Below are 21389 nucleotides of genomic sequence, written 5' to 3'. Positions count from 1 at the left end.
TTATGTAATTGTAAAGTTAATATTATAACTTTATTATTATTTTCTTTTTAAAAAAACATAATTTAGTGTCATTTAAGTGTTTGTATACAAATCTGTTAATTTTTACCTTCAATATTATTAGGCTAATGTAGTATCAACTGACTCCCATAGTTTACAACATTAGTTCAGAAATTAGTTTTCCTTGAGAAAATTCTCATGTGTTATACCTCATACATATCCAAAATAATCGATATTGAATAGAAATTGAAAGCGTGCGAATCGAAATCGAATGTAATTGTGAAATTTGTGTCAATACCCAGCCCTATTGCACAGTAAAATCATTTAATGCACACCTAGCCATTGATTATCCCACTTATACCATGTTCATTTGCCAGCATTGACAATGTTTTTATGTATATGTATATATATGTATATAAAACATACTGTAACAGATTTAACAGTTTGTGTTAATATTTTATAATATTTCAATTTAATTCTTCTTTCATTTTAAATAATATTTTAGTAAAAGAGTTTTAGTAATTTTGTTTAGTTTTATTTTAATTTTTAAAAATAGAGTTTTTATTAATTTGTATTTCAGTTCATTTCATACTTGAACGTTTTGCGCTACAACATAAATGACTTATTTTTTTAAATTGCCTTCATACCGCCCCTGGTTTTAACTTCTGGTACCATTCACAATGAGCAAAAGATGAAAACACTGACATGGATAAATGGATGAGTTTTCTACTGAAACATGAAATCTTACCACAGCTCTCTTGTAGTCCTCCTGCTGCAGCTCAATAACTTGCAGTTGTTGGAAACTCGAAAATGGAAAACAGTTTGAATCTAACGTTGGGCTGTCGTCTGTAGTTGATAATTTTTTGAGGTCGTAGACCAGTTTAACTAATGTGCACATCTGTTCTATGATAATTTCTTGGTTAGCAAGAATTTTGTGTATCCAAGCTAGAAAACAAAAAACAAAAAAGAATAAAAAAGTGCACATCACTATAAAAGTATGAATAGTAAAATGTAAACAAAAGTTTCAGTACCTACCTTCACTGAAATCAGTGTGGGATGATGCTAAAGAGGGGAACAACACATCAGGTAAGATATTAGTTTGAACATGTTAAAAGTGCGATAGCATCTAAAATAAATCTAAAGTACTAGGCTATATAAATATAAAGGAATTCAATAAAACGTTAATATGTAGTGCGTTTAAACATGACATCTATGAAAGAGTGTATACAAGAGAATTGCAATGATGACAAGCCATGTTCAGTGGATTTGAAATAAAAAATAATGAATAAATGTTACGAACTGCAAACGCGGCATATGTGAAAGCACAACAGCGCATCGCATACATACTGCAACACGCACTGCATATATGTACTGCAGACAGAGTATACACTACAGAGGCATTACAATTTGGTCAAACCCTTTTTTTCCTATTAAATATATATATATAGATTCCTTTAGATTGATAATAACGGGTAATAGGCTTGCTGTGATAGTTGGTGTTACCGGTGTTCAGGCATTAAACTGGTTAGATCACTTGCCCACCGTCGTTTTGATATATTTATAGTAGTAAAAAATAATTTAGTTCAGTTAGAGAATTAAAGGGTTAGTTCACCCAAAAATGAAAATTCTGTCATTAATTACTCACCCTCAAGTCGTTCGACACCCGTCAGACCTCCGTTCATCTTCAGACACAAATGAAGATATTTTAGTGTAAAGCTGATGCTGAGAAAGGCTTCAGATAGGCCTCCATTGGCATTCAGTTCATTCACACTCACAAGACCCATAAAAGGCACTTAAAACGTCGTTACAAAGTCCATCTCACCACAGTGACACGACAATAATTTTACGATGCGACGACAATAGTTTTTGTGCGCAAAAAAAAAAAAAATCAAAATAACACCTTTATCCAACTTGTTCTTGTCTTCCGTGTGTGCCTCCACGACGCATGCGCGAGAATATGACGCTGATCCAGCGTTTGGGAATCCATGAAATGCACACTTTAGACCGATTTTGAGAACTACGCCGAGACCTAAAGCACGATCAATGTAGAATTCAACAGCTTAGACACGCGCGTCTGCCTCTGCTTGTAAACAAATTGCTTCTGGGTCATGTGTCCGAACGCCGGATCTGCGTCATATTCTCGCGCATGCGTCGTGGAGGCACACACGGAAGACAAGAACAAGTTGGATAAAGGTGCTATTTTGATTTTTTTTTTCGCACAAAAACTATTGTCGTCGCATCGTAAAATTATTGTACAGTCACTGTGGGGAGATGGACTTTGTAACAACGTTTTAAGTGCCTTTTATGGGTCTTGGGAGTGTAAATGTACTGAATGCCAATGGAGGCCTATCTGAAGCCTTTCTCAGCCATCAACTTTCAACTAAAATATCTTCATTTGTGTTCCGAATATGAACGGAGGTCTTACGGGTGTCGAACGACATGAGGGTGAGTAATTAATGACAGAATTTTCATTTTTGGGTGAACTAACCCTTTAAAAACTGAACATGCAGCGTGAGCCGAACGAGAGTCAGATTTCATTCATCACGAAAGTGAGGAGCTGAATGACAAGATGATTGCAGAAGATTTGGTTTCAAAACGTAATGTAAAAGCGCCTATTTAAGTGAGTTTGTCATTGTGCTGTTTTGTTGTTGTGTTTTTCATTAAGAATAATAATCTAATGAACCCACCATTTAAGCAACCCGCAGCCGAATTAGCACTAATTCAAAACCGAAACTAAAATGTGCATGGCCGCACTTTCATTCTTTCACAGCTGCACAGTGCAGCACTGTAATGTGATGGTGAGGGAACATTTTCTCACCGTCACATCCCTAACGGGTAAAAAGGATAATACATTTTGATTCTAGTATTCTATTTTCCACAATGTCAAACGAACGCAGCTTAACCCAAAATGCAAGCTCAGGCATAAGCTCATGCAGTTGTGCGCTCTAGACAGAGAAAGAATACTCAGTTGCAGCCTTGCAGGGAACACTTAGGCTAAGATAATTATTAATTGTAAAAAAAATAAAAATAAAGAGCATTGTATAAACATATTCAAGCGCGAATAAGAACCGTTTCGAGGGGGATGCCAGGTGTGCGGAAGGGAGAAAAAAACTAACAATATTCAGATCCCAAATTTGAAAATCAAATCCCAACCCACCGAACGAATATTTGAATATTCTGGTACAGCCCTAGGTCAATGAAAGCTCACAAACATGCATATGTTTAAGTCTAACTGGTATCAAATTGACGTTTTAATTGTCTGCTGCCGCATGCATATCATTATCAACTTTATAACTCACATGTCCTGTGTTTTCAAATACTCACAATTCATAGTCTCCGCCTCCCTTCTGGCCAATGGTTGGGTGTAATTCTCTGCTCTGCTGGTAGCTGTACAGGAAAAAAGTGGGAGAAATGGGAGAGGTCAATGAAAGCTCACAAACATGCATATGTTTAAGTCTAACTGGTATCAAATTGACGTTTTAATTGTCTGCTGCCGCATGCATATCAACTTTATAACTCACATGTCCTGTGTTTTCAAATACTCACAATTCATAGTCTCCGCCTCCTTTCTGGCCAATGGTTGGGAGTAATTCTCTGCTCTGCTGGTAGCTGTACAGGAAAAAAGTGGGAGAAATGGGAGAGGTCAATGAAATAGGGCTGCAACAACGAATCGATAAAAATCTATTATCAAAAGTGTTGGCAACGAATTTCATTATCGATACGTTGTGTCGCGCGACTATTATGCCCGTCAATAAGACGGAGATGTTTGAGTATAAAGAAAGCACGGTTGAGCGCAAAGCAGAGTGGAAGCGGGCGAGCCGTGCTGTACCCGTCGTACCACCCAGCGGAAAAGCAAACCGAGCCGTACCAGTCGAAAAGCGCCATTAATAAATCGAAAAAGTGTTAATTGCAGCAAAAGTGACGCGACATGGCATGGGAGCACCACGGTGGTGATTCAGCACCTAAAACCAAAACATCTTGGAGTCCTTGATGAGGAGGAAGGGAGTTCAACAGCAGGGGAACGTTATGCTGCCTTCACGTGCTCTCGGAATTATTGTAAATACGAGTTTCCTAGGTAAACATTGCACATGAACGCCCTCACATTTTGAAACTTGAATGCAATGCGCTCGTAATCACGACTTCAGAAGTCGGAATCATCATATTTCCGATAGCAAGTGAAGGCAGCATGTCACTACAAAATTCCACTTTTGTTCCGTTTGGAAGTGAGGAGCGTGCCGTCCCTCCAGTAGCTCTTCTGGTGCTTGTTTACTCGTTATCCAGCTTGACAAGCATGACATGTTAGCGTTAGCTTGTTAATAACAGCAGTAAAGCAGGGGTGGTATAGTTTGCAAGACTAAAGACACGTTTTTATTCACTTGCCTTTTTTGGCCCATTCATTTTTCAATCTGATGCTATATTAATTTCGTTGACGAATAATTTGTCAGTATTTTTATCAACAACATTTTTCACAGACAAAAACGAGACGAAAATCAAAACCAGCTTTGAATGACAAAAACTATGACTAATATCTATTGTCATTCTCGGTCAGCATTCGGTCTTAAAGTGACAGCAGTCCATTAACCTGCTAACATTTGTGCTCTTAATATTAAACAAACAACAAAAGACAGAGAAAATCACCTCTTTAGTTTTAATAAGGATTCATTATATTTATTATACATGCATTATTTAATCCATATTTAATCTATAAGGAATGTTGTATGCAAGTTGTTATAAAGAATGCATATCATTGATTGAAAATAAGTTCTTCTTTAGGAGGAGTAGTTTTATTTAATTGTAAGATAATATTTGTTTATATGTCACAGCAGTTAAATCTGTGTCTGTATTGCATGTTTAAACTTTAATATCATTCATATTAACAGGTTAATACAGTAGATGTATTCTCCAGGAGTTTATAATGGGTTTGGACATTTTAGAGAAATTCTTAATGCATTACAATTTGACTAAACCCATTAATTTTGTTTGTGAGTGTGTGCGTCTGAGTGTAGTGTAGAGAACAAGTTTTAACATCCTGTTAAGTTTTCTGATTAGTATTTTTCTTTATAAAAAAAAAAAACAAGATTTGTAGATTTATTGTAGCAACCTGTGCACTTTCTGAAGATTTTTTGCACTGTGAATTTGAACTGTCAGTTCTTTTCTTGAATAAAGGATTGTAAATGAATGTTTTTTAATCCCATTCATCCATTAATCGAAGAAATAATCGACAGATTAATCGTTTATTAAAATAATCGTTAGTTGCAGCCCTACAATGAAAGCTCCCAAACATGCATATGTTTAAGTCTAACTGGTATCAAATTGACGTTTTAATTGTCTGCTGCCGCATGCATATCATTATCAACTTTATAACTCACATGTCCTGTGTTTTCAAATACTCACAATTCATAGTCTCCGCCTCCCTTCTGGCCAATGGTTGGGTGTAATTCTCTGCTCTGCTGGTAGCTGTACAGGAAAAAAGTGGGAGAAATGGGAGAGGTCAATGAAAGCTCACAAACATGCATATGTTTAAAGGAACACTCCACTTTTTTTGAAAATAGGCTCATTTTACAAGTCCCTTAGAGTTAAATAGCTGAGTTTTACCGTTTTTGAATCCATTCAGCCGATCTTTGTATCTGGCGGTAGCACTTTTAGCATAGCTTAGCATACATCATTGATTCAGATCAGACCATTAGCATCTCATTCAAAAAATGACCAAAGACAATTTCAATATTTTTCCTATTTAAAACTTGACTCTTCTACAGTTACATAGTGTGCTAAGACCAACTGAAAATGAAAAGTTGCGATTTTCTACACCTATATGGCTAGGAACTACTTTCTCATTCCTGCGTAATAGTCGCGGATCTTCGCGGCCGTACCATGGCTGCAGCGGCCCAATGATTCGTTGGTATTCTGTGAAACATGGTGGTAGTATAGAGACAGAGCGAAACGCGTCATAATGTGAATTACACTGAGAAGTACACACACTAAAGGGGAACGTAATCAGCGACAGTAAATATAATATATAAAACTGACATTTGGATATTTGACTTAACAGTGACAACATATTTACTGCACACATAGGTATACTGAGACATACCGAGTGTCAGGATCCCAAAATCTACCCATTCTTCCTGCTGAAGCGTCACGTTTTACTGCCTTTATCCACTTTTGTCTCCTTAAATGCTCGTTTTTTTGGGCCGACAGCTTATAAAAACTTATTTCTGTGTTGTTTAGCTTGTTTGCTGTACACTTTGTCACATATCAGCTCTTAGACATTGTTCTGTTTTTTGTTATAAGTCCGAAATGACAAGGATGCAGCCTCACGCAATGCAAAGTCAATGGATGGCGTTGGATTGCCCCCCCCCCCCCCCCCCCCGGTGTGGGCGTGGCCTAAATACGCTCTGTCTCTATACACCTTCGACTTACTATCACAGCCCTTTACAACACACAGAACCATGGCTAATCACACAGCTAAATCCACAACACAATTTGTCGGCTGCAAGCCTGAAACTTTCTCTGCAACTACACGAACTTAGTGCCGGTCACATTGAAAGTTCCCTAGCTGGGCTACTTTCAGGCGCTGTAATATCATTGCGCCGCTGCAGCCATGGTACGGCCGCGAAGATCCGCGACTATTACGCAGGAATGAGAAAGTAGTTCCTAGCCATATAGGTGTAGAAAATCACAACTTTCATTTTCAGTTGGTCTTAGCACACGATGTAACTGTAGAAGAGTCAAGTTTTAAATAGGAAAAATATTGAAAGTGTCTTTGGTCATTTTTTGAATGAGATGCTAATGGACTGATCAGAATCAATGATGTATGCTAAGCTATGCTAAAAGTGCTACCGCCAGATACAAAGATCGGCTGAATGGATTCAAAAAAGGTAAAACTCAGCTATTTAACTCTAGGGGACTTGTAAAATGAGCCTATTTTCTAAAAAAGTGGAGTGTTCCTTTAAGTATAACTGGTATCAAATTGACGTTTTAATTGTCTGCTGCCGCATGCATATCATTAACTCACATGTCCTGTGTTTTCAAATACTCACAATTCATAGTCTCCGCCTCCTTTCTGGCCAATGGTTGGGTGTAATTCTCTGCTCTGCTGGTAGCTGTACAGGAAAAAAGTGGGAGAAATGGGAGAGGTCAATGAAAGCTCACAAACATGCATATGTTTAAGTCTAACTGCTATCAAATTGACGATTTAATTGTCTGCTGTCGCATGCATATCAACTTTATAACTCACATGTCCTGTGTTTTCAAATACTCACAATTCCTAGTCTCCGCCTCCTTTCTGGCCAATGGTTTTGAATAATTCCTTGATCTGCTTGTAGCTGTACAGGAAAATATGTTAAAGAAATGAAAGCATGGAAGATGTACAGCATAAAAAAAGAATTGCCATATGAAATTATTTAATTAAAAAAAAAAATTCACGATTTCCATTGTATTTTTTACCAAACTCCTCATCTTTAATTATATATTTTTTTAAATATTTCTGGATTACTAAATAAAATACTATATAGTAAATAAAATGCAGATCAAATGAGGATATTCAAATAAGGTGACAAAAATTAGTCAACAATTAGAGGGCAGCCTTAATTGTGTAATACATTACAAGTTTTGTTTAATAAAACCATATGATTACTTGCTTTTGATTAGGTATTGTTCAAAAAATGTCGATACCTTGACTTCCGATACCAGTTCCTGAACAATATTTTTTTCCCATAACAATTTTATGAAATAAGACTACATTGCCTCAAAAAACTTTAGTTTTATTTTTCAGTTTGTTGAATGTTTTTACAGACTCAGAGACTCAATATCTTTTAGTCTGTAAAAAAGCACCAATGAAAATACTAATACATATACTAATCATTTAACAACATGTATTCTGTACTTCAATTAGTTCATTGTTTCTGTCATTAATTAATACATTGTTTAAATTAATATATGTTTAGCTAACTGCGTGGTTTGTATGCACATTTCTGAAATGCATTACTTAGTCAGTTCTGATAACAGATGAATGTAAATTGTCATGTATACACATGCATTTTCTGTAAAGCTGCATTGAAGCGACATGTATTGTGAAAAGCGCTATACAAATAAATGTGAATTGAATTGAATATAGGCTAATGGGGGGCGGGATATATGCCTTGCGCTCAGCACGCATAAAGCTTGCCTTAAAGCACTGGCAAAAGTAGCCTAATGATTATGAATGTGTCGGGAAAAATAGCATTTTTGCAAGGAGACATTTGAATTGTAATAGCTTGTTTGCAATCACGTGGTTCTGATGACGCGCAAAATTCAGATGCCTCGCCACAGCCAATCGTGCTGCATGCTTATTTGCTTACTGACATTGACAAGATTAAGCAATGTTTCGGTACTCGATAGCATTGAGGCAATTTGGTCCGTACCTAAAAAGTATCGAACTCGATACCCAGCCCTACTTTTGATACTTTATTTGAACCAATTACTATTGCCACATTGTTAGTAAATATGTATTTGAAGTCATTTTAAAGGCTATAGGTCTTAGTTTAGGTCTGAACAAAAAACATTTATCAGATTACTCGATTAATTAATCGACAGATTACAAAAATATTTAGTGACAGCCCTACTAAATTCAAAGGCAAAAGTGTATTTCCAGAGCTGATGATAGTATTCCTTAAATTAATCCACAAACAAATGTGTTAATTAAACAAATTAATAAAGCTATACATGTTACATAAATTGCTCCATCTTACATTCCTTGAAGGGGCTGATTTGCACTTCAGGAGCAGTTGGAAGTGGGAGGATTGCCTCGTCCTCAGTTTCACTGTCATCGAAATGACGTGCCCTTTTACTGATGAAAAAAAAATCACACACAAAAAACAATATTAGAAGAGGGCTAATGGAGTATACGTGTTTGTTCCTCGCTCCCTCATCTTCTTGTCCAATCTACCATTTTAAGGCCATTTAATAGTTTTTTAGGTTCAAAACAAACAATATACCACACATGGTATAATTTTGTCTAAACATGACTTCAAAATCAGCTAAGCAGAGCAAAAAAGAAACGAAAACGGACTCGACAGATAACGCTGCTAGCGAGCTTAACATGGCAGCTATGGCCAAGCTCCTTGAACAGCATCGCCAAGCGCTATCAGCCGAATTTAAAACAGCCATCTCAACTCTCGAGGAGAAGATTGACAGCATTCAGACCACGTTGGCGGATCACACACAAAAAATTGTTTCGCTCGAATCGAGTGTCAATGATGTAGACGAGCGGGTACGAGCGTTGGAAGTGACCTGCGCCACACTGGCTAAAAGTAACACCAAACTGCATGATAAAGTTGTGGACCTTGAATCACGCAGCCGTCGTAACAATATTCGGATCGTGGGCTTACCGGAATCCCTCGAAGGGCCGCGTCCTTCAGTTTTCTTCGCGCAAGTACTCGTAGACATTTTGGGAGAAGACATTTTACCCTCTCCGCCGGAGATTGACCGGGCACACAGAGCTCTCATTAGTAAACCAGCGATCGGGAAGAATCCGAGGCCAGTCAAAATCCGGCTCCACCGTTACCGTGAAAAAGAGTTGATCATTCGTGAGGCTCGAGCCAAAAGAGGTAAACTGGTTTATCAAGGCAGCCCAGTCACCATCTACGAAGATTACGCGCCCGAAGTGGCGACTCAACGCGCAAAATACCGCTCCGTGATGGCAGAACTATACAACCTGGGATACAAACCAACTTTGTCTGGACGAAAGATGGAGGTAAGAAGATGTTCGCTTCGTTGACGGAGGCCGAAGACTTTGCTGCATCTGCCCACTCCTTGGATCATGTTCCATAACGAGGCTAATGTACTCTGTTAATTACCCGATAGCAACCTGCCGGGGGTGTAAGTAATGCCGTTCTCTGCTTTCGGTCGGTGAATTGATACAATAGCAGGAACTATTTTTTTGTTGTTTTTTTTTGTCCGTAGCCTACCCATGAGTCGGAAACCATAGTTCCTCTAGTCGTTCAATACGGCAAACTTAATAGTTTCTGGCTGACTGAAGTTTTATATGCCTGAATATGTAGATTTGTTATTATTTACTGATTTAATTTAGTTAATTTTTTAGGCATTGTTCTGTTTCGTGATTATTATTATTTATTTTATTCCTATTTTTTTTTTTTTTTACCCTAGACTATATCATTTTGCATGCATATCTTCTCCGGCATGGGTTGAGGGCCAACTTTTATGTGTCCATGTGTATGCGGAGACTAATTATTTCTCTTAAGTTTTCCTTTTCTTTATACTATTGTAAAATCACTTTGATAGCTGGTAGTTGTACATATATAACATCTTTAACATCTAAAAACAAATATTTTTATTCACTATTTTTATCATTTTGTCTATTCGTTTTATTTTTATTAATTTATTTTATTTTGTTTGGTTAGTAAGGTTCTTCCCTTTTGCACTTTTATGCTATTAAAGTTATGTTTTGAACTAGTGTTCCTGTTCAAGTTCTATAGGGCTTACTTTTGGAATAGGGAAATGAGATCCAGAAGGATGGACTTAGTAGTGGAAGTCGAGCCTAAGTGCTCAGGCAAGTTAATTGCTAAAGGTGGGTGGGTGGCTGGTTCGTTGGGGGGTGTTGGGGAATTTGGTCTCCCTTCATTTTTTCCCTTTCTTTTTCCTTGTTTTTTTTTTTCTTCATTTGTTTCTTGCCTATATTTTGGATCCAGAATGCTTTTTGCCAGTTCAATGCTATCCTGTTTCATTAACCTTGCAAAATGGTTTATAAATGGACAATGTTTTACTGTTTACTGTTTTTATGATGTTCTATTCTGTACTGTCACCAAAAACCAATAAAAAAGATTTGAAGTACAAAATAAATGGTAACACTTTACAATATGGGCGCACTTATATGGAATAATAATTAATGCCTATTACCATTAATTAAATGTCATCATAATTGAATTCCCTAATAACTTATTTTATTAATGAATTGTTTAATTACCACAAAGAGCCAAAGCCATGTTTTTCAACTTCTAGCCAATAAATCATTAATAAATGCATTATTAGGGCAAATTCATGTGTCAAATACAACTAGTAAATGATGAAGTTATAATCATGTGCCTCAACAAGTAAAGTCATCACATGATATAGTTGCAAACCATTGGCTAATGAGTGATTTAACCCTTGTATGGTGTTCGGGTCTGTTGGACCCGTTTTCATTTTTTATCAAAAGAAATATGATACGATTAATTATTTTTTCAAACTGAGACTCATTGGCCTTGGCTCATTTTCTGTGAGGAATATATATCAGAACACATTTTCAATGACCCCCCCCCCCCCCCCCCCACACACACACACACACACACACATTTATATTACACACAGGATGTTCGGGTCCACTGGACCCAGGGCTAATTAAAGTGTGGAAATTGTAGGTCCTGTGTACCTTTACTCTGTCCTCCTCCTGTCAGGGCCTGCTGTTAGTGTGTGTATGTTCATGTATATGTTTATGAGGACACAAATGTGTATAATGACATCGGTATTACAACGTAAACATGGTTTATGACGACATCTGTGTCCTCATACTAAAACATACTAAATGGTGTTTTTTGAAATTCAAAAAGTGCCAAAAGTTTTCTGTGATTGGTAGGTTTAGGGGTAGGGTTATTGTAGGGGGACTACATTAGAAAAACCATTATGCCTACGGAGAGTAACCACATATCCAAGTGTGTGTGTGTGCGTGTAAAAAACGACTTTTGTGAATAAAAAAACTTTTTATTTTCACAAATGTTGAAATGAAAATGTTAAACTCAGCAAGACACTCACTTCAGGACTAGAGTTGAAGAGCTCTTACATAAAACAAAGAAGTGTTTTGTATTTTGGGTCTGTACAGTTGCTTTTGAAATTGAAGTTCAAATTGACCAACGAATAGCAAGATCTTATACAATTTCCATATGCACATTTCACAACATATTGTCCGTTCAGGCTGTTCGTTTGTTTTGTGAAGAGTGACATAACAAGGTAATAAAAAAATAAAAAACAATACATGAAAATAAATGCGTCAAAGATAAACGGGCAAGGCTGAAACATGCAGGCAAACAAATGATGCAGGCCCTTGAAATTCTGGTGGCTAAACATCCGAATAAATGGAGTTTAACTTACGAGGTGGTGTACAAAGTATCCCATATTGATGCATTTGTAGTCAGTGGGATCTTCAGTTTTCAGTTTTGAGGGTTACATTTTATCTGGTTGTTGTCTTCTTGTTTTTGTTTATGTATTCAACTCCCACATCTATTGAATCCTTTTTTTGTTTCATAAAGGGTTGTTTTGCCCTACATAAAACACCAAAACTTTTTTACCTGTTAGAATTAGTTTTCAGGTAGATGCAAAGATACTTAACACTGACTAGAAATGAGCATAAAAAGTAAAAATATAAAAAAGTGTCCTGACCTCTGAGAATGTTTTCTCTAGCTACGCAATGTTCTCACCTTTTCTTACCCCTCACCCGTTTGCATCCCTGAATATAAGAAGTGTGCACCCTTCTGTATATCCAAGATCTTAAAACCTATACTACTATAATACTACCCAAATAATATCATAATCAAATTCAATTAAACTTCAAAATGAACAAATTTAAACAATGGTAGAGGGAAATAGTGCTAATAGTTAATAGTGCTAATAGTGTGCTAGCTACGCACCCATCAGATGTGGTAGTTTACAAATTCATTAGCAAGAACAATGACACCAATTAAAGTAATGATGCAGAATCATCAGGAGCATCACAGAGACAAAAGACAACACTAGCCATGGTTTTACAGCGACAAGACACTTTTACATTATTTTGGTGAAATTATTTCACCGTAGAAAGTCAGCAGAAAGGTAAACATTTAAAATGAATGTCTTTTGCTTCAAGTGTGTGGGAATACAAATGTAAAATCTTGGTAAGTGAGGCTTTTCACTTTTTGTCTTTAATGGCTCTTCTGCTTCTGCCTCATGACTTTAATTGGTGTGACTGTTGATGCTAATCGATGTCTGAGTTAAGTGTGAATGAATGGATGAAGGTGTGACTCTTCCTGATGTCTATGATAATCAGTGCTATAGTTGTGCTGATTGGATTAGAGCTGTTCCTATAACTGCTCACATCCTTTATATGCTTTATCTTCACCAGTAAGGACGGCCCCCTGAAACCTCCATAAAAGCACAATGTTCCTCTGGTTTAGTCACACTTGATGACTGCAGCACTACTGGTGAAGCAACTGAGAGCCACGTGACACACTGTTATAAAGATGGCGTTTATTAAAGTGTAGAGTGAAGACATGAAGATTGAAGAAACAATGAGAGTGAAACATGAAGACGTGAACATTGAGGAAACATTGAGAGTGAAACATGAAGACGTGAACATTGAGGAAACATTGAGAGTCAAACATGAAGATGTGAAGCTTGAAGAAACAGTCAAAGATGAGAAAACTGAGGAACAAACAGGTTGGTCTATTCTCAAAAGCTGAACTCAGTCATTTGGTCATTATTAAAATGTCCAGCTCTACAGAAATTAAGGATATTTTGAAGAGTGTCATAATTAAAGTGGTTTTATTTGACATGGAGCAGGTCTGACATGCTGAGATCACATGACCAGACAAAAACTAGGCTGCCTTCAACCTGAGAATATTCCACTTAAATATCCCAAAACGTATTATCACATTAACATACCTGAACATAAATGAAAAGTGGGATTTTGGTCAGTAAGCGGCACTGTAGATTGTCGTGGAAGTTCAGGTTTACGACTGCACACAGCAATTTGCAGGCAACACCGAAAACTGCGGTGAATTGTCCGAAATTGAGATGGGCCTTGCTTGGCAGTTGACCCCCCATGACCCCCCATCCCCTAATTACAGGTGAGGCTTTAACATGTAAATGAAAATTATATGAGCTATACAAATGCAAATCAGGGTAGCAGGAGTTTTACCCCAAGTGACATTTTTCTAAAAGGTATTAACTTCATTCTAAGAAAATCTCAGGTATAAATAGATCAGGCTCAGTGTAGCCTAATTATAAAATCTTAAATTTTAGCTTGAATTTATATATTTAATGAAAGTATGCTAGATTATTTATTGTGTGTCATTAGCAATGGACAATGTTATGTAAAAAAAGATAAACAAAACAATTTATTTAAACAATTAGTTTTAATCCGGCTTTGCCACAAAGGTAAAATGTGCATTCCATGCAAACAACATCACGGTCTCCTAGAGCTCAACCACTGGGCATAGTGGCATGACTACAGTGACCTTTTCTTTGGTCTTGCTTAAATGCACAGTGGATGCATTAACTGGCAGTCGCTGGGTGCATTTCTTCAGATTCTTCCATCACTTCTTTTTCTGGGTCCTCGTTCATTTCACTTTCATCAATCTCTCCAACTCCAGCCAAGTTATCTTGGAGGTCTTTACACATAGACGGTACATAACTCCCGCCAGTTGGGTCATGACTGGATATGTTATCTGACCTAGCACTTTTGGATTTTTTTCTCCCAAACTCTCCCAAACGCTTTCTGTGGTCAAAATACTGTGTATGACAGAGTTCAGTGTTGCAATGTTCACAGAGGCGCCGAGGTCTTTTCTTCAGTCTTGGGACGTCCATCTTTCAACTGACGGCACACCGTGTTTATATCACAGAGCTTTATAGGCACACCGTGCTTGTTTACATCATAGACATGCAAGCTTGTCTCATGAGTTCTTCCGTATAACAATGACCTCACATGTGATTGGAGGAGCCCGACGAGCCTTCTAGCCCTCATCCAATCACGTGCGAGGTCCTGGGCATGACGACTCATACAGCAGTACTTGCAAGACGAGCATATAAACAGACATGTTTTTACTCCTGTACTCAGACCTTTTCCTCCATTTCCTGTGTTTTTGCTGTTTCTTGATCTACAATGGCTGGTTGAAGGCTGGTCCCCTTCAGCTCCTCTGCATGGACGCGATCAACCCCTTTCAGCCAGTCCGCAGACCGGCGAGAAGAAGCTGCTGAATGCTATCAGTGGACTGTCTCGTCAGCTTACTCAGTTTGCTGCCGATGTAAATGAGCAGTTCACTTTAGTAAGCTCCAGGTTGCTGTCCATAGAAGATAAGTTGGCTGCTTTGGAGTCGAAAAACTGTGTGGAAGATACTAACTCTAAGAAGAGAAGACGGGTGCACAATCCTAAGATTGCGGTAAGACTGCTACCTAAGCTCAGCTTTTTTTAAGTAGCACAAGCTAAAAGTAGCCTTGTAAGAGAACAATTGTAAGTTGCTTTATAAAAGTGTTTTTTTTGGTCTTGTAATTTACAGGAAGCAGTACGCCGTCTTCACAACTCGGAGACTAATTGTAGGCGCTACGACCCGGACCAAGGGTAAGATTCAAAGAATATGCTTTCATTCTCCTGTATAAGGATATAGATCCGTTAATAGATCCTGATTTTGTTTTCACAGACTAACCTCACCTCATAACGAGGCCGTGACCTCATATTTGCTCGGAGCTATGTCTGCAAGTCCAGATTTACATGATGCTGATAATGATGACATTGTGTGTAAGTAACTTTTACTATTTTCTCCTTTATTGTTTTTATTGTTTAAGTTCTTTTACACATTGTTTTTTATTCATTTCACTCATTTTCCAGCTGCCTGTAAGACATATTACGAGACCGTACGCAGGAGCTTCAGGTTCAAACATCCAGATCTTGCATCGCAGGCGGAAGCTGTGAAGAGTTCAGCTCGGAGTCGAGCGAGAAGAAAGAGGGTAAGATTTATTAGATTAGATCCGTTTTTGGTCAATGTGACTTAATAGATGTGTTGAGTCCATATGCAGTGCCTTGCGCAATACTGATTGTCTTTATTGGCTGTTTTTACAGCTGCTAGAAGCAAGACAGAGTGTGCTAGCTGAGGATGAGGTGGGCCTTTGGAAGTGCGCTACCATAGACCTGATGTCTGATGAGGAAGACGGCAGCGTTGGCGCGGTGTCTGGATGGATTGTGCGACCTCCATCCTTTCGCAGTCAGGAGCTCACCGAGCTCTGTGCCACGCTGCAGTCGAGATTAGAGGCGATTCCTAAGTACAGGGCAACGCACCACAGACGTCTGCAAAATGGACTGAATTCAGACAGAATGCCGCTAGATACTCAAGCGGAAAACAGACACTTCATGGTGCTGTAGGATTTTGGGCTTCTCGTGTGCTTCCCATTTGTTGTGTGGGCAGATCTCCTACGTTTTGTACATGGTTGTGTGTTTGTGCTAATAAAGCTCTTTCTTTGAATAAACAGGATGTCCCTGGCTAATTTTCCTTTCCTCAATAAATTCATGTCCTTGATGGTAATAATAGTGTAGTCCATAGGATAACAATGATATGAATATACAACATAATAGCATATCATATGAATATATAAAATTAACTAATTATATGTAAATAATTTTATATACACTCACCTAAAGGATTATTAGGAACACCATACTAATACTGTGTTTGACCCCCAGAACTGCCTTAATTCTACGTGGCATTGATTCAACAAGGTGCTGAAAGCATTCTTTAGAAATGTTGGGCCATATTGATAGGATAGCATCTTGCAGTTGATGGAGATTTGTGGGATGCACATCCAGGGCACGAAGCTCCCGTTCCACCACATCCCAAAGATGCTCTGTTGGGTTCAGATCTGGTGACTGTGGGGGCCATTTTAGTACAGTGAACTCATGGTCATGTTCAAGAAACCAATTTGAAATGATTCGAGCTTTGTGACGGTGCATTATCCTGCTGGAAGGAGCCATCAGAGGATGGGTACATGGTGGTCATAAAGGGATGGACATGGTCAGAAACAATGCTCAGGTAGGCCGTGGCATTTAAACGATGCCCAATTGGCATTAAGGGGCCTAAAGTGTGCCAAGAAAACATCCCCCACACCATTACACCACCACCACCAGCCTGCACAGTGGTAACAAGGCATGATGGATCCATGTTCTCATTCTGTTTACGCCAAATTCTGACTTAGTCAGGAGGCCAAAACTGATATTAAAACTTTGTCGGACACTTTTTGGTACAAGCATACAACCTATTCAGTATTAATATTTAACCCCTCAACATGTGTTCTAGCCAGGTTGTCAGCTTAGATTTTTTTTTTTGTGTCCATTTTAACACTATAATCTTAAAAGTGGTAAAAGCGGATTTTTCCCCCCCAAAGTGCTTCCATTTTCTATGTTACCTACTGTAATTTTGGGCAAATGTGCAATATAATCCAATTTATGTGCTAGCATGATCATTAAAAAATAATAATCAATAAATACCACAAGAGTATCACACCACAAGGGGCACTGTTGTGTCAGCACAGCTGTGATTTGACATGAGGCAGCAGATCCAGAGAAGATGATCACAGCAGGTGTCAACAGTCTGAACAAAACTTTCTAATGGAGTAAATCCCACAATCACACAACAAATTAACTTGGTCTATTTGTCTACACAAACATTTACCTCTATATTCAACCATTCTAACATCGAATGTTGCCAGAAACAGGTAAGCTAAACTGTTTTCAAACTAGCTATACTTCCCAGACAGATAGCTAGGCTAATTTACTTTCATAATTACTAGCTTACTTACTAATAGGTCAACTATGTTTTGTGCAAATGTGTAATGGAAATATTGTTTATAATTGATTTGCTGCACAGCAGCCTATTTTACAGTCTGCTGGCTAAAAGCCCTCAGCTTATGTCAGAGGACATTGTAGTGATCCACTCAGAAACCAATCAGACTAGTGTAGTGAACCATTTCTTTGACTTTAGATGAGATAACATGAGATAACATTTCATGCCAACACTGGATGTGACACTACCAGTCAGTTCACTGGAATAGGAAAAAGGACGGCGTGGAAAGTGTTTCAGCAGTGCCCTCATCTTCTCCACAACTTTGGTGAGGATGAAGTACCAAGTCCAGCGATTCTATCCTCAGCAGAACAGTTTGTCTGCAAACTGTATGATCCTAAAACAACCAGCACTTCAATCTATGATGTTCGCTGTGCCCTGTTTTGGAAAGTGAAAGCCAATGTGGATACCAAATCTTGGAGTAACATTTGATGACCAGTTGTCCTTCAGAGAACACATTTCTAATACAGCTCGCTCATGCCGGTTTGTGCTCCACAACATCAGGAAGATCAGACCGTTCCTAACAGAGGAGAGCAGATCCGGCGTTCGGACATATGACCCAGAAGTGATTTGTTTACGAGCAGAGGAAGACGCGGGTGTCTAAGCTGTTGGATTCTACATTGATCGTGCTTTAGGTCTCGGCGTAGTGCTCAAAATGTGGCTTAAGTGTGTATTTCATTGATTCCCGAACACCGGCGCTACGTCATATTCTCGCGCATGCGTCGTGGAGGCACACACGGAAGTCAAGAACAAGTTGGATAAAGGTGTTATTTTGATTTTTTTTTGCGCACAAAAACTATTGTCGTCGCATTGTATGATTATTGTAGAGCCACTGTGGTGAGATAGACTTTGTAACGACGTTTTAAGTGCCTTTCATGGATCTTGGAAGTGTCAATGTACTGAATGCCAATGGAGGCCTGTGTGAAGCCTTTCTCAGCCATCAGATTTCAACTAAAATATCTTCATTTGTGTTCCGAATATGAACGGAGGTCTTACGGGTGTCCAACCACATGAGGGTGAGTAATTAATGACAGAATTTTCATTTTTGGGTGAACTAACCCTTTAAGGGGGATCCCGATAACAGTGTCATTGCACTTTACTGCATTGACTATCAATGGGGCGCTCACACAGTTTGTCGTTTAATTTTATTCTTAACCTGTCGTTGTCTTGGGGCCCCAGGCCAGCTCGGGGCCCCAAGCAATTGCTTGGTTTGCCTGCCTTGTTGCGACGGGCCTGCATGTACCCCCAAGTTGTAAGTCGCTTTGGATAAAAGCGTCTGCTAAATGCATAAATGTAAATAAATGTAAATGTACTTTACCACCAACTCAGGATGCCTTGTATCTGCACCTCATGAGGGCCCACTATCAAACAAAGGTTTGGAAACAGTCACTAGAGACCCATCCACAGTTGCCCTCACCAACCAGTTGTGGTTGGCACATGAAGGATGGAATGCTTGTCCCGGACTCAGACTGAGCACATAGACATGGTCCCTGGGTGCCTTCTGTTGGCTGCCTACCTGAGTGCCACTGCTTTGATGGAGAAAAACATACCTTTGCCATATGACTATTACATAGTTATTACTACTAACTAGTTACTAACCCCTAACCCCAAAGAAGTGAGAGAGCAGTTATGTTAGTATTGAATTAATAACTATAGTGAGATGTCAATTAAATATAATTTGTGTTACATCCTGGTACATTAATGAAGTCAAATAGCACCATAGACCACCATCTCCAGTTCTACATTTCCGCTTAGACATTAAAGCATTATAACTTGTGCAGAATTGCACTGTCTCTCCCTACAAGCTTTAAACTTGGCTTGACTCATTCCCATAGATAGGGGTACTGATTGATAGAGGTTTTGGGATACTATGTTATGTTTCCAAGCTGATATTCACTTTGAAAACTGGCTCTCTTTAGGCGGAGATTGTTTTTTTCATGTTCTAGTTCTGTTGTCTCTTACACTGTACAATAAATGTTCATTCTGACAATTCAGCAGACATCCCATGAGTGTTGGCTTTCATTTGATACCATTTTTATGTATATGGTCCTTGTGGTTGTGGAGATATTCAACATTTATCGTTGGCATGTTGAGTTGAGCAGGAAACCAACCAATTGGCCTGAAATTGCTTGTACAAGTCAAAAAAAAAAAAATTCAGCTTGACAACCACCCTAATATCTCCCCTATGGGTGTCTTCTAACTAAAAAAATAGGGTGACAGCTTGTACCAAAACATGTCCGCAAAAGTCTTAACGGAAGCCCTTTTCAGAATTGGCCCCCTGACTAACTCTACCATCTGAATGTCTCAACAGAAATCGAGACTCATCAGATCAGGCAACATTTTTCCAGTCTTCAACTGTCCAATTTTGGTGAGCTTGTGCAAATTGTAGCCTCTTTTTCCTATTTGTAGTGGAGATGAGTGGTACCCGGTGGGGTTTTCTGCTGTTGTAGCACATCTGCCTCAAGGTTGTGCATGTTGTGGCTTCACAAATGCTTTGCTGCATACCTCGGTTGTAACGAGTGGTTATTTCAGTTGTTGGGGTAACAGCTTAGGACCCAGGACCAGTAGTGAAAAATGATTAATTAATTAAAGAAAAATTTTACTGAAGAATAGTTTGCAGTTTCATCAGCAGAAGCCAGCTCAAGAGGAGTTCGTAGGCCGCGCTCCCTCCAACAGTCTCCCCGCCTCCGTCTAACGTACATACAATATTCTGAACAGTTATACTGTTTTCAAGGTCTAGACACGTCATTACTGCCATGTGGAATGATTCTTATTGGTTCTAACAACATGCAACGTAAGCAACGTAAGCAACTTTCCACACGTAGACCGATAGGAGCATATATCTCTAAAAATGCGTAGACTTGATGTCGCCCAGGCCCAGATTAGTCCCCAGTGACCTCAGAGGTCACAGAAAAGCATCTAAAGGTCTGGCATCGCCTGCAGGAAGGCCCATATCCAATACTGAATCTGCACAAATCATACAACGCACACACACAATACTCCAGAGAATACCAGTTTCCATCAAGGTCGGGACATCTTAACTAACTATCAACAAAGCACTTCTCCAAAACATGCTGATACTACATTTAGTACAGAAGTGACTTTATTCTATAAAGAAAGAAAAGTATCAGAGAGGTACATTTCTCCCCAAAAGAATCCCATAGCTGTTACATGGATGACCCCAGGGGTCACCTCAGTAAGACATATAGTTAACACATGCTGATCTCGTTTTACTCCCTGGAGTGTATTACAACACCAAGGACAGTTGCCTGTCAGCACGTCTTGACACAGACATCAGAGCAGCACCTGAATAATCTGGATTCAAAAGCACACAGCAACTAAAACACTACAATATCCAAAATCACTCCTTGAATATAGAGAACTGATTTATCAAATGTAGGAAAATGGTTATAACTTGATTATCATTCATTCTTATTTTAATATTGAACATAAAATCATTCTTGAAGGATATGTGTCTGATGAAGAGACAAGTGATGTTTGGCTTGACCCTTGACCCTTCACAGTCAAAGTTGCTCTTCTATCAGCTTGAATCAGTCGGCCCATTCTCCTCGGACCTCTAGCATCAACAAGGCATTTTCGCCCACAGGACTGCCGCATACTGGATGTTTTTCCCTTTTCACACCATTCTTTGTAAACCCTAGAAATGGTTGTGGGTGAAAATCCCAGTAACTGAGCAGATTGGGAAATACTCAGACCGGCCCGTCTGGCACCAACAACCATGCTACGCTCAAAATTGCTTAAATCACCTTTCTTTCCCAT

The 21389-nt window shown here is 38.7% G+C and overlaps 1 protein-coding gene across 1 annotated transcript in view; it reads right to left on the bottom strand.

Annotated features, from left to right (window-relative positions):
• LOC307117103 (uncharacterized protein) overlaps positions 1 to 21389 on the bottom strand; it is a gene marked incomplete at both ends in the record, with an annotated part of 204966 nt that overhangs the window by 36085 nt on the left and 147492 nt on the right.

The sequence above is a fragment of the Gobio gobio genome (genome assembly GCF_949357685.1).
Source record: "Gobio gobio genome assembly, chromosome: 1".
In the NCBI taxonomy this organism is placed as follows: domain Eukaryota; kingdom Metazoa; phylum Chordata; class Actinopteri; order Cypriniformes; family Gobionidae; genus Gobio; species Gobio gobio.
This window is presented reverse-complemented; position numbering and strand designations above follow the sequence as displayed.